Source organism: Pseudorca crassidens, chromosome 4 (assembly GCF_039906515.1).
Source record: "Pseudorca crassidens isolate mPseCra1 chromosome 4, mPseCra1.hap1, whole genome shotgun sequence".
Taxonomy (NCBI): Eukaryota; Metazoa; Chordata; class Mammalia; order Artiodactyla; family Delphinidae; genus Pseudorca; species Pseudorca crassidens.
In genome coordinates this window covers 47,142,831-47,156,140 of record NC_090299.1, presented here as the reverse complement: position 1 = coordinate 47,156,140, position 13,310 = coordinate 47,142,831, and the positions used below count along the sequence as shown (strand labels likewise).

General features: G+C 38.9%; 1 protein-coding gene and 1 pseudogene across 5 annotated transcripts in view; both read right to left on the bottom strand.

Annotated features, from left to right (window-relative positions):
* The window catches only part of SLIT2 (slit guidance ligand 2), a 382,964-nt gene that overhangs the window by 215,543 nt on the left and 154,111 nt on the right, over positions 1 to 13,310 (bottom strand). The window lies entirely within an intron of this gene.
* LOC137223591 (POU domain, class 5, transcription factor 1 pseudogene) overlaps positions 11,177 to 13,310 on the bottom strand; it is a 38,732-nt pseudogene continuing 36,598 nt past the window's right edge.

The following is a 13,310-nucleotide window of genomic DNA, read 5'->3' as shown; positions in this document are numbered from 1 at the left end:
TGGCTGGTTTGGGACTAAGCTGTTGAGACTGTGAAGTCAAGTTCTCCACTACTGCCTGCCAACTAGGAATGCTGAATTAGAATAGTTGAGGGGATGGCAGGGCCAGTGAAAGGGTAGACATTATTTGGTTAAAACTGAAAAGAAATAACAAGAGGCAGACATTTCTAGATAGTTTTTAGTCCAGTTTTGTTATTCACAACTTGAAAAACATATTTTGACCCAGATTACACTACTGGTGATTTTGTTACCATATTTAAGTATGTATGTCCATTGATTTTTTTCCATACCGGTCCCTTCATTTGTTTTCCCTAAAAACAAAACTCTAACCTAAAACAACTATTAAAGGGGAAGAGCAGGCACTGGGGAATTAAATTTCAGTATCTGGAAGACAGTCTAACAGTCTGTGCTTAAAAATCTTTTCTCATCACAAAACAAGCTGCTAGCATTTTTCTAATACGTTGCATCCCTTTGAAAATCTCAGGGCAGCAATCCTATATGTTTAGAGACAGCGGCATCCTGGGAATATGAGCAGTGCACATGTGGACCAAAGTTAGACCGCACAAAAGTCTGACTTTAAAAGTAATAAGATTTGGCTGATTTGAAAGGAGAGGAGATGTTCCTAGTGTAATTATCAATGTAGCCTTTTTGTAATAAGTTGCTTACAGATTCAGTGTTGAATTTTTTAGCAATATAACATATATAACTAAAAGTGCACAAGTCCTAAGAACACAGCTTGATGAAGTTTAACAAAATAAACACACCCATGTAAGAACAGCAAGGAAACAAAACACTACCAGTAAATCCCTTCCCCATGACTCAGAATTCTCATTTAGTTCCCTAAAGGAAAGCACAATTCTGATTCTTACTATAGCAGATTAGTTTTGTCTATTTTTAGACTTATTTATAAATAAGATTTATGGACAAGAAATCATGCAGTCTGGACCTTATTCACCTGGCAGTTTTTTCTCAACATTATGTTTGTAAGAGTCTATGTTGTTGTATGTAGCCATAGTTTATTTTCATCACATACTGTATTCATACCCAAAGTTTGAATATTATCCAATTTATTTTTTATGTCCCATTGTTGATGAAAATTTAGGTTGTTTCCACTGGAGGTTTTAATAATACTGCTGTTATGAATATTCTGGAACACATCTCTTAAAGCACAAATCTACATATTTCTGTTGAGCATCTACCTAGAAGTGGAATCGTTAGACCATAAGGAATGAGTAAGTAATTGTTGTACCATAAGGAATGAGTAAGTTCAGTTTTAGAGGATATTACAAAACAGTTTTCTAAACAGGTTATGCCAATTTACACCCCAAATGGCAATTTTTGAGAGTTTCAGTAGGTCTACAGTCCTTGTCAGCCCTCGGTGTTATCAGTTTTTTGGTTTTTGTTTCAAATGGTTGTATTAATGGGTAAGTAATGGTGTCTTACTGTGGCTTTAATTAGCATTGTCCTAATAAATAATGATGTTGAACATCTTTTAGTGTGTTTATTGTCCATTTGCATATTCTCATTTTGAAGTGCCTGTCCAAGACTTTTGTCCCCCTTTCTTTTTTTAAATTTTTATTTTCTATTGAATTATAGTTGATTAACAATGTTGCTTTAGTTTCAGGTGTACAGCAAAGTGATTCAGTTATACATATACATGTATATATTCTTTTTCCCATTTAGGTTATTAAAGAATTTTGAGCAGAGGTCCCTGTGCTATACAGTAGGTCCTTGTTGGTTATCTATTTAAAATATAGCTGTGTGTACATGTCAATCCCAGCTTCCCAATCTATCCCTCCCTCCACCCTTCCCCCCTGGTAACCATAAAGTCGTTCTCTAAGTCTGTGAGTCTGTTTCTGTTTTGTAAGTAAGTTCACTTGTATTATTATTTTTTTTTAGATTTCGCATATAAGCGATAATAATATGATATTGGTCTGACTCTCTTTCATTTGTTTTCTTGGGCTATCTGCTCTTTCTTATTGATTTATAGAAGTTTAAAATATAATTATAATTTGTATAAGAATCCTTTTGTGGTTACATTTACATATATTACAAATACTCCTCTATTCTTATTTATGAAGTGGTGTCTCTGATAAAAGTTTTTAAAATTTTAATAGAGTTCAAATTCTCATTCTTTTCATTTAAGGTTTGTGCTTTATGTGTCTTTTTTAAAATGTGCCTAACCAAAGATTTTGAGAATATTCTATGACATTTTCAAGAAATATTATTGTTGGGAATTTCCTATTTCAATCTTCAATCTACCTGAAATTAATGTTTGTGTATATCTGAGATAAGATGCAGTTGTTTTTCTTTGTAAATCCAGTTAACCTAGGACTATTTATTGAAAAGACTCATTTCCTTACGGAAAGTGAAGAAAGACTACACTATCACACAAGGGCTGAGTCAATCCAGAAGCGACACACATCACATGCTATTGTCCAGATCTAGTCACGTGGCCCAACTAGCTTCAAGAGCACCAAGAACAGAAAATGAAGTATCTGAATATTATTGTTGTTGTAATATCTGCCAAGATAATCACACTTCTATCATATGAAAACGTACTTTCTGAATTATTTTACTATTCATGCACTGGAGAGAGTAAACAATAACATATTCCTTTATAACAGAGAGCCCAAATGGAGACCAATTTTTAAGAATCAACTAAAGGCAGGAATTAACTTGCTAAATTGTTGTTTTCCAAATGGAAATCACATGGAAAGTTTGATTACGGCCACCACGTATTACTTAGTACATCAATACCATCTTCCATTTGTGCTGAATTAGTAACAGTAGTCTCAATGTTTTCTTTTTGATAATCACAGATTAATTAAAAAAGAGTGAAGAAAGCCCAAACAGACAGATAGACAAGTACAATGAAAATAATATGCCAGGCACGCTGCTTTGCATTCCCACACATGGGAACAATCATGGGGGAGAAAAACCCTCCAACACTACCATAAATTACTGTGATTGCAAAATAAAAGTACATACATCATTAACAATGATGTCTCTATCTTACTCATATTTCTTAGTATAGTACAAAATAACTAACTCCCATAATGAAAATTTTATATTTTCACCTTTTTCCTAGACCAGAACTTTCTAAGAGTTCTAAAAAATGATTAAGATGATTCCCTTACTTCAGCAGTTCCCCATAAATCTGTTTCAAAGGGAAGCAGAACATTCTTAGTAGTGGAAGGAAACTTCCTTATTTTCTTAAACTCCTAGGACACAGACTTGGAGTAATAATACTTTATTTACAGCAATGATACTGTATTACTTTATTAGTAATAAAGTAATAATTACTTTATTACTTTATTAGTAATAATTACTTTATTACTAAGTTCTTGAATTTACACGTATATATGTATGTGTGTATAATATATATATACTACCTATTACATATATCTTATGTATATAAAATAATGGTATATATACAAATATATATAATTCGATTTATCATGTGTTACAACTATCTACACAAGTAGATTAATTACACCTTCCTTAGGAGTAGGAACAATGACTTAGTTATTTTTGTTTCGTTTTTGAATATTCATCATATCTGGCAAAGAACATGAGGAACTCAGTCCATGAAGTGACTCCCCCAGTCCCCTCCCCTTACCTGTTCAATTCAGACATCAGGGAACCGTATACAAACAAGCTCTTCTTCTTAAGGGTTATAAGGCATATTTTTAAAAAATCTTTGCAAGTTTTTCACAGTATTTTATTAAGATGAATTTTTAAATTCTATTTCTAGTCATCCAGACTCATAGAATGTTACAAATTAATGTTCAAAATTTTGAGAGACTATATATATATAGTAATGGCTTAGGGATAATAAGGATCTATTATCTAAATATAGATTTTAAGTTCTTCTGAGCCTCTCCCACATTTGGCTGTAATTTTATAACTACAGAGAAATGTGCTGTTTTGTTTAAAAGTATAGGGCAGAGATGGATTTATAATGATTCTAAGTTTTATGGACAACACTTCCTCTTGTCCATTCACTCATTAAATAATGCATTTATGAGTTCTTTATTGCACACATGACTGGCACCAGGTTTGTGCTGGATTATCAAGAAATATATAAAATAACTGCTAACACCCACTGAGCAATTCTTATGTGGTAGGCAGTCTGCCAAGAGCTCTTCGAAGAGCTTGCCTTGTATTAACTCTCACTATCCCTATTAAGTTAACCTTATGCGATTCAGGGAATTCAGTTGTTTGCCCAGGGTCACAAAGCTAGTGAGCGACAGAGCAGTGACTGGGATCAAGGCTGTCTTGTTCTAGAGCCAGAGTATCTCTAATCATTACATTATTCTGCCTCTACTCTCAGGATAAGCAGTTATTAAACTGGTGTTCTAGAAAACATCTGAGGTTTTAATTTAGAGGATATTTAAATCACATCTTAGGAAATTTCCTTATTACACTTAAGAGTTTGATAAGGTACAGTAGAAACTAGTCCTCAATTCTAAAAGAAAAAGATGTAAAATATATTATCTGACTTTGTTCATCATGATGTTTAGGTCTCATAAACTCTGTTTTTGCCTGAGAGTGGATACAGCATTAAATAATGATGCAACTGACAAATTGTGAAGGTTTTCAAACTTAAGGATACACTGTTCAAGCCCACATTTGGACACTGTTATGGACCAACAATATTCATTGGAGAAAAACTAAAGTTGGTGTGGTCCAAAGAATAAATCTTCTAAACTTCACAACTGTGTTGTTTTTTTTTTTTTTAAAGACCATCATTGACTTGTCTTCAACTTCTGCACTGGATGACTAACACTTACCAAAATGGCAAACAGCTCTAGCACTGCAAATTAAAATTTCACATAAGCTTTGTACCTGCAAAACACCCTGACTTTGAGAAGGCTCTGTGAATCAAACGCTTTGTTAACAGCACCTATCTGTATCAAAACGACAGCACTCTCTTACCTAATAAAGTCCTTCTTTCTTTGCTAATTAAGACAGTACCAAAGAAATAAATAGATAAATAAAGTTACTTATTCAGTCAAGAGTACTGAATGTTCCCAGTAGGCAGTCTTTTCACAATTCAATTTCCCCAGTGGGACTAGAAGAGGAAATGAAACAACAAATTGTACTCCTGATGAACTAAGCAGAAGCCGCTATTCTAAAGGGAGTCCTGCTAGGCCAATTAGCTCATCATGTTAACAGAGGAGCAATCCAGAAACCAATGCCCCAACAGCAAAGGTTCAAAAACGCAAAGCTCAATGGCCTCTTGGAACATTGTCTCCAGTGGACACTCCTGGGAATTGTTGAGTGGTTTGCCAATGGTATTTTAATATATGATACAAAGCAAAGATTCATGTTAAGTCAAAATAGGAGCATTATTGCATCATTGCATATCTACATTAATCTTAACCATTTATACATATTTTTCATTAAGTGGCACTTACTTGTATTTCCTGAGTCAACTTAAGCAAAAATGGCACAGAATAGCAATATTTTAAATTACTGTGGTTTCCCCAGTTTTCCAGGTGTATATTGTTTAACTCCCAAAGATAAAATATAGCTAGCCTTCAATTTAACAAGTTCACCTATCTAAAGAATGTATATGTGTACAAAAACATATTTTAGAATTAAATGGAATTTAGTGTGAACAATTATTAAATACATTATTATAATTAAAATAACATAGATACATCTCTTAAGAAATTTGGGAATTTTATATGAATGGTTTTGTAATATCAATATCATCTTACATTTATAGACTACAGCTTACAGAGTACTTGTATTACCTTTTTCACTATCTCAATATTTTGTTGTTTTAAAACTAAAAAAAGGACCTCTAAGTCAAATCCTTCACCACTTTATGTTCTCTTACAATTTTTCCACATTTAAATCTTTATTTAAAAAACATACTAACATCTTTTCATGCAGGCGTTTAATTTTTTTTAATCAAGACTGTGAAAATGGATCAGTGCTACTGTCCTTATTTTACCTAAAGGAACTGAGGAACTGTGATGAGAAATGGTATTTAGTGACGATCGGCAAAGCCTGAGTAAACCTTCAACCTCTCAGTCCCAGAATCCTAATTGCACTTGAGGTATATTAACCCAGTAATGGATAAACCAGCATGTGCTGAATGAATGCTCAAGATGAAGTGTGTAGAGTAGAAAGTATGGAAGTATGAGGTGAAAGTAATCAGGTGGGAAATGAATTTGCTAAAACTAACAACCACATTATTAATTGTAAACAGTTTTTTCCTCAGTATAACAATAATGCTAACTTACTTTTATTTCTTTATTAGATATGTAGGACATACTCAGTGTAGAAACTGAATACCAATAACTAAAAACGTACTATATAACAACAATAAAAACCAATGAATAAATATGAAATATTTCAGTATGAGTTTTTAAATGAGAAACAGAATTAGTATTGTTTTCATATCTTTGGTCTTTATTTTATTTATTTATTTATTTTTTGCGGTACATGGGCCTCTCACTGTTGTGGCCTCTCCTGTTGTGGAGCACAGGCTCCGGATGCACAGGCTTAGTGGCCATGGCTCACGGGCCCAGCCACTCTGCAGCACATGGGATCTTCCCAGACCAGGGCACGAACCCGTGTCCCCTGCATTGGCAAGCGGACTCTCAACCACTGCGCCACCAGGGAAGCCCCATATCTTTGCTCTTATTCCAACTAACAAATATAGCTAGTTATATTGTGATACATTACATATACAACAAATAATTCAAGTTTTACACAGATAATTTAACTCTAGTTTTCACTTCTGACTTAAGCAATAACTGTTACTCAGTTTTCTTAGGTGCAGTGCAAACAACTTGGCAATAGTGTTGGGGGCAGATTTAAGCCTTGGGAGCCTTATGAGTCTCTGATTTGAATTTTAGGTTCCACAGCTTCCCAGCCATGTGAGTCTAAGTATTTTATTTATTTATGGTACCCGTCCTTCAAGGCCCATCTTCCTGTTTCTCCCTTTTATCCTCTCAGTTACCTCCAGGAGCTCTGCTGTTTCTCTGTCGTTCAGGACTCAGTGTTCCCCAGCTTCCCACTTCCCCCTCTTTCCCTCCAGAGTAAAAATGAGGTACATACTCTAAGATCACCAATCAAATGAGAAAAGAGTAAAACATTATAAAATAAAAAATTTTTTAAGTTAAAATAAATCTAAGCACATTCTGGACAGAGAGATACACATGTAACCGAGCAAGAAGTCATGTGCCCGTGGTGCAGAAAGCCGAACTCTTGACAGCAGGCATTTGCGGCAAAGTAAGGATTTATTTGCAGGGCATCAAGCAAAGGAGTGGGAGACAAGTCTCAGATACACTTCATCTTGGTCTTTGAGTTAGGAATGTTTTAAGGGGGAAGAACAAAGGAACTAGAATTAATCATTGCCTCGTGACATTTCTTAATCATGGTTTCAGGAATCAGGATGTCTCCTTTTTATAATTCTCTGTCCAGGTAGTCCATGGCTTGGGGATCTGTGGGCTCATCTTGCCCTGGAGAAACACCTGAGTTTGTAAGTTAATGATGATGTAGTACAATGTAATGATGATGTAGCAATTTTAATACATTGATGATGTTATCAACAATAGCCGACTCTGGTTGATAAGTGTTCAGTTAGCATAGGATTGAGGCCAGAGGGGACAAGAAAGGGATTGAGGTCAGAGGAGACAAGCAAGGGAATAAAGTTTTGGATAGAGAGATTAATTATAAACTCAGTAAGGGAACTCGGTTTTAGGGGAACTTGGTTTCACACATAAACAAACACATAAATAAATGACGTGTGACAGACCTGGGAGCAAGTGTGACCTTCCCGGGGAACAGGCCAAAAGTTAGAAATAGGAATAGGACAGGCCCAGCAGAACCTGGACAGTGGGGAGTGGGGGGAAACTGTGCCCTGGAGGGCCCCTGCACTTGAGCTAATGGCAGGTTATAAGACCGACTTCATACCCATTCAACTGAGCAAGTGCAGGCCATGCAACAGGCACCAGGCCCTAGCAGGCCACATAGCTTCCAGTAATGGACCTGTGACTCCTTGGTCCTCATGCCAGAGAAACCCACATCCTCACCGAGGTCCAGGCCCAACACAGAGGTAGACTGGAAGTCCCCCTCCACTGGAAAAGAAAGATCCACGTCCAATCTCAGAATATCCTGTTGGCTCTACCCTCAAAATATATCCAGAACACCACCACTTCTCACCATCTTCACTGCTGTCACTCTGACTCAGTTCACCATCATCTCTTGCCTGGATTTTTGCAGTAGCCTCCAGTGGTAGTCAGAATATTGGCCCTCCAAAGATGTCCACATTCTATAGAATGTCACCTTAAGTGGCAAAATGGGCTTTGCAAAAGAATTAAATTAAGAATCTTGAGATGGGGAGATTATCCTGGTGGGCCCAATGTAATCACAAGAAGAAAGCAGGAGAGTCAGAGACAGAGAGAGACTGGAAGATGCTACCTTTCTGGCTTTGAAGCCAGAAAGGGGCCACAAGCCAAGGAATGCTTCTAGAAACTGGAAAAGGCGTGGGAATGGATTCTCCCCAAGAGCCTCCAAAAGGAACATACCCTGCCAACAACTTGATCTCAGTCCATTGAGAACCATACCAGACCCCTGACCTCCAACACTGAAAGGTAATAAACTTGTGTTGTTTTAATACAAAAGAAAAACAACCAAAACTAATCACCTTCTAAAATAACATTAAGAGCCCACTGGTAACTTAATAATTCATTTTTAAAAACTAATATTTATTAAGTATGATACTTTAGGTATTGGATAAGTGTTTTACATGCATTAACTTGTTCGGTCTTCATTACCAACCTGTGAGATAGGTATTATTAGTGTTCCACTTTTAGATGAAAAATCGGGAGCTTAAATAACCTGGTCAAAGACCCACAGTTAGAGATCAAATGCAGACAACAAAACTCCATTCATAACCTCTCCATTATACCAGATGGGAGAACAAAGTTTAGGCGTGAGGCTAAAAGGGATCTTTTGCCTTCCACTCTAATCTAGATCTTGGAACAGCACCCCCAGGTACGCCTGCAGAGATATCACAGAGCTGGCTGTGAAGGGAACCCACACCTCCAGCCGCATGGATGAGGGCGCAGGTCTGCTGGATGGAATGGGTTAGAGTCAGCAGGCAGAGAGAAGGTCTTCCTAGCTGACGTGCTTTCCCCTTCAGCTCTGCCCTTCCCCCAGAAACATGATGTGTGAGAGTGTTCACCCAACAGGAGGGCAAGCAAATGGAGGAGAAAGCCAGAAAGCGGGCGGTCACAAAGGAATCAGCCAGATTGGCTCTGGCTTTTGAGGTACAAAGTTCTGGCTTGCCAGCAAAACTTGTTCCAACAAATGTCTAGCTCTGACCACCACGATTAACTAGAGTTCTTCCCAAGAACTGGATGGAGAGACGACGTTCTTTCAACACAGTGTCTTTGTGGTGATAGAGGCATGATGAGATGGGAGAATCCTTCATCCGTTACCAACCACTCTGTCTACTTTCTTCCTTTTTTTCAGGCATTTCTGACTTCAATTCCATCCTTATTCAGAAGATGATAATGGATGAAGATAATGATGACAAAGATGAAGCCCATCCAGCTTGGATTCAGTGGTTCATCTTTGCAGCCATATCCTCACCAATAACGTAAACTCACTTGTGTTTTGGGGCTTTTATTGCACCTGCCCTAAAATCCCCAACCCTGAATGAATCCAACTGCCCATCTTCTCTGTACATGCATCTTAGTTGCTGAGTGCTCATGGAACAATCTCAGAGTTGGCTAACATCCATATAAAATATATGGTCACCACCTTTGAGAAGAATTTACCAGCACATGGCAATCCACGTGTTTGGTCAGCTCTCATTCTCTCATGCTCCTGTTCTGAAAATCTCAACTGTTCTCCAACCCCTGGTCCCCACTCTACTGGCCTTCCTCACACTTTATGGAAGCTACTGCCTTCTATTCACCAAGGAAATGGAGAGGTGTTACACAGAAACTCCTTTGATGTCCAACATCTGAATGTATGAACCAACCTGCTTCTGCATGGCACCTTTTCCTTTCCTTCTGTGTTCTGCATCCCTCTTACCTTCCCAGGACCCTGGAGATGTCTATTACAAACTTTCTTCCCCATCTTTAGTCATTCTCTCCATACTGACTCCTGCCCTAAGTGGGCAAATCGTACTTCGCTTCTTACAACAAAAACAAAAACAAATAAATGCTCTCTCAATTCCATTTCCTCTTCTGGACAATCACATTTGCTCTTTTTTTCCAAACTCAAATATCCAACAAGACATTTACCCTTTATTTCCTCACTTCCTGCTTATTCTAATATTTCTTCCACTCTCACTACTGTACCTAATGTGTTCTCACTACAATTGTTTTGGCCTCAATATCCACTTTACTAAACCTAATGAAACACTCTTAGCTCTCATTTTATTTAACCTAACATTATTCTACCCTGTGGGCCCATTCTCTCCTTTTTCAAAACTCTCTTTCCTAGATATCTAATGTACCACATTCCCATTTTTTTCTCTAGCTTCCTTTCATAAGTAGTTCCTCCTTCTTTAACTGATCATTAAATGCTGGCTTTTTTTCAGGCTCTAGTTGCTCCAAGGTGCTCCTCTTTGTTATTCTATATTCTTTCCTCCATTATAACATGATTTACTTCCATAGCTTCAATTTCCATCTCTATGACTATGACTTGTAGATTTATATTGCAATTGAGCGCTTTCTTCTGCACTCCAGACCATATACTCATCTCAACATTGCATTTGCTCCACAGTAGTCCAGACCTAATTCGAAAAGAAAAAAATACTACTTTAATGCTAAACTTATAAACTTCCCCATATCCAAACCTGTACCTCGTCCTATATTCCACACCTCATACACTCAAACCAGAAATATGGGAACCATAGTACACTCATCTCTTTTCCTATCCATCAACTGCCAAGTTTTACAAATTGTCTCTTCTAAAGATTCTAAAATTATCCACTTTTCTTCATTCCAAGAGCCATCCTTCCAGGCCGAGATGCAATAATCTCTCTCCTGCATTACTAAATTGCCTCCTATCTGCTCTCTCCACATCTTCCATTCAAATAATCTTCCCATAGTAGTCAGAGTCATCATCAAAATAAAATTTATAGGATTTATAGGTATGCTTATTAAATCAAATGCATACAGTTCAAAGGTACAGAACATTAAAGTGAACCCCTTCATTAAAAATATAACCTTAGTAATTTCACGTTCATGCTAGTAAGGAAACAAAAACACAAAGACTTAGGGTCCATCAAGTCACTATCTTTTTTCTTTTTTTCTAGGTCCCAGGCTTCTTTATTTAAGAACAAAGTGATGAGTGATGCAGGGATTAAAATCAAGAGCATCACTGAACTTCACCTTCCCTCCAACCAGTTCCCCCAAACTCCCTGCCCCCACACCCTGTGTGCTCCCAATTCCTTTCTAAGTGAATGAAGAACCTAATCCCAAAGCCCTGGTACGAATCCCAGGGTTTTCTCCCTAGCTGTCCCCCTTCCTCTGTCCCCATTCCTGGCAAGGGCTGACACCTCCGTTAGAATGCATGGGGGAGCCCCAGAGTGGTGACAGACACCGAGGGAAAGGCCTCAGCCTCAGGAAATGGGACCGAGGAGTACAGCGTAGTGAAATGAGGACCCCCATAGCCTGGGGTACCAAAATGGGGCCCTGGCACCAGAGGAAAGGATACTGGTCCCCCTGAGAAAGGAGATCCAGCAGCCTCAAAATCCTGTCGCTGCGAAAAGTCACTGCTTGATCGTCTGCCCTTCTGGTGACGGTTGCAGAATCACACTCGGACCACATCCTTCTCAAGCCCGAGCTGCTGAGCCATGTGGCTAATCTGCTGCAGGATGGGCTTTGGGCACTGCAGGAACATGCTCTCCAGGTCGCCTCTCACTCGGTTCTCAATACTGGTCTGCTTTCTCTTCCGGGCCTGCATGACGGTCTCTGCCTTGCATATCCCCTGCAGATTCTCGTTGTTGTCAGCTTCCTCCACCCACTTCTGCAGCAGGGTCTGCAGCTTACACATGTTCTTGAAACTGAGCTGCAAAGCCTCAAAATGGCAGAGGGTTGCTTGACCGAACACCTTCCCAAAGAGAACCCCCAGGGTGAGCCCCACATCGGCCTGGGTATATCCCACGGGGATCCTCTTCTGCTTTAGGAGCTTGGCAAATTGTTCGAGGTCTTTCTGAAGAGCTTTGATGGCCTGGGACTCCTCGGGGGTCGGCCAAGTCACTATTTTTTTTTTTTTTTTTTTTTTTTGCGGTACGTGGGCCTCTCTGTTGTGGCCTCTCCCGTTGCGGAGCACAGGCTCCGGACGCACAGGCTCAGCGTCCATGGCTCACGGGCCCAGCCGCTCCGCAGCATGTGGGATCTTCCCAGACCGGGGAACGAACCCGTGTCCCCTGCATCAGCAGGCGGACTCTCAACCACTGCACCACCAGGGAAGCCCCAAGTCACTATCTTTAACAGGAACTCTTAGTTCTAGGAGTTCTGGCTTCTCTTTCAGTCCCCTGAAAGAGAATACATCACACCTGTATTGCTCTACAGTCAGTACACATGTCATGTAAACTCCCATACCCCATGCTTTCTACTTGGTACTTTTCCTCCTCAGGTAGCTAAAGTTTCCATTCTTTGATCTCAGGTTATTATAGCACTTCAGTTAGGGTGGCTTTTGCACCCAGCACCAGGAGAGATGCCCTCTTTTACTATAATATTACTATAACTTTTTCTTTGTAGTACCAATACTTATTTGTTTGATGTAACTCTTGCCCTCCAGTGTATAAGCTGCCTCAAGGCAATAACTGCACCTGTCTTAAGCATTAAAATCATAGTATAGGGACTTCCCTGGTGGCGCAGTGGTTAAGAATCTGCCTGCCAATGCAGGGGACATGGGTTCGATGCCCAGTCCAGGAAGACCCCACATGCCGCGGAGCAATTAAGTCCATGTGCCACAACTACTGAGCCTGCGCTCTAGAGCCCACGAGCCACAACTACTGAGCCCGTGTGCCACAACTACTGAAGGCTGTGTGCCTAGAGCCCATGCTCCATAACAAGAGAAGCCAATGCAATGAGATGTCCGTGCACCGCAACGAAGAGTAGCCCCAGCTCGCCGCAACTAAGAGAAAGCCTGAGTGCAGCAACAAAGACCCAACGCAGGGAAGAATAAATTAATTAAATAATTATTTTTAAAAATCATAGTATAATATTTGATACATATTAGATACTCAAGGAACACTGATTAACTGAGTCCCTAGAAAGAAGAGTAGGGAAAACATTAAATTCAAGTATGGTAACTGTCAA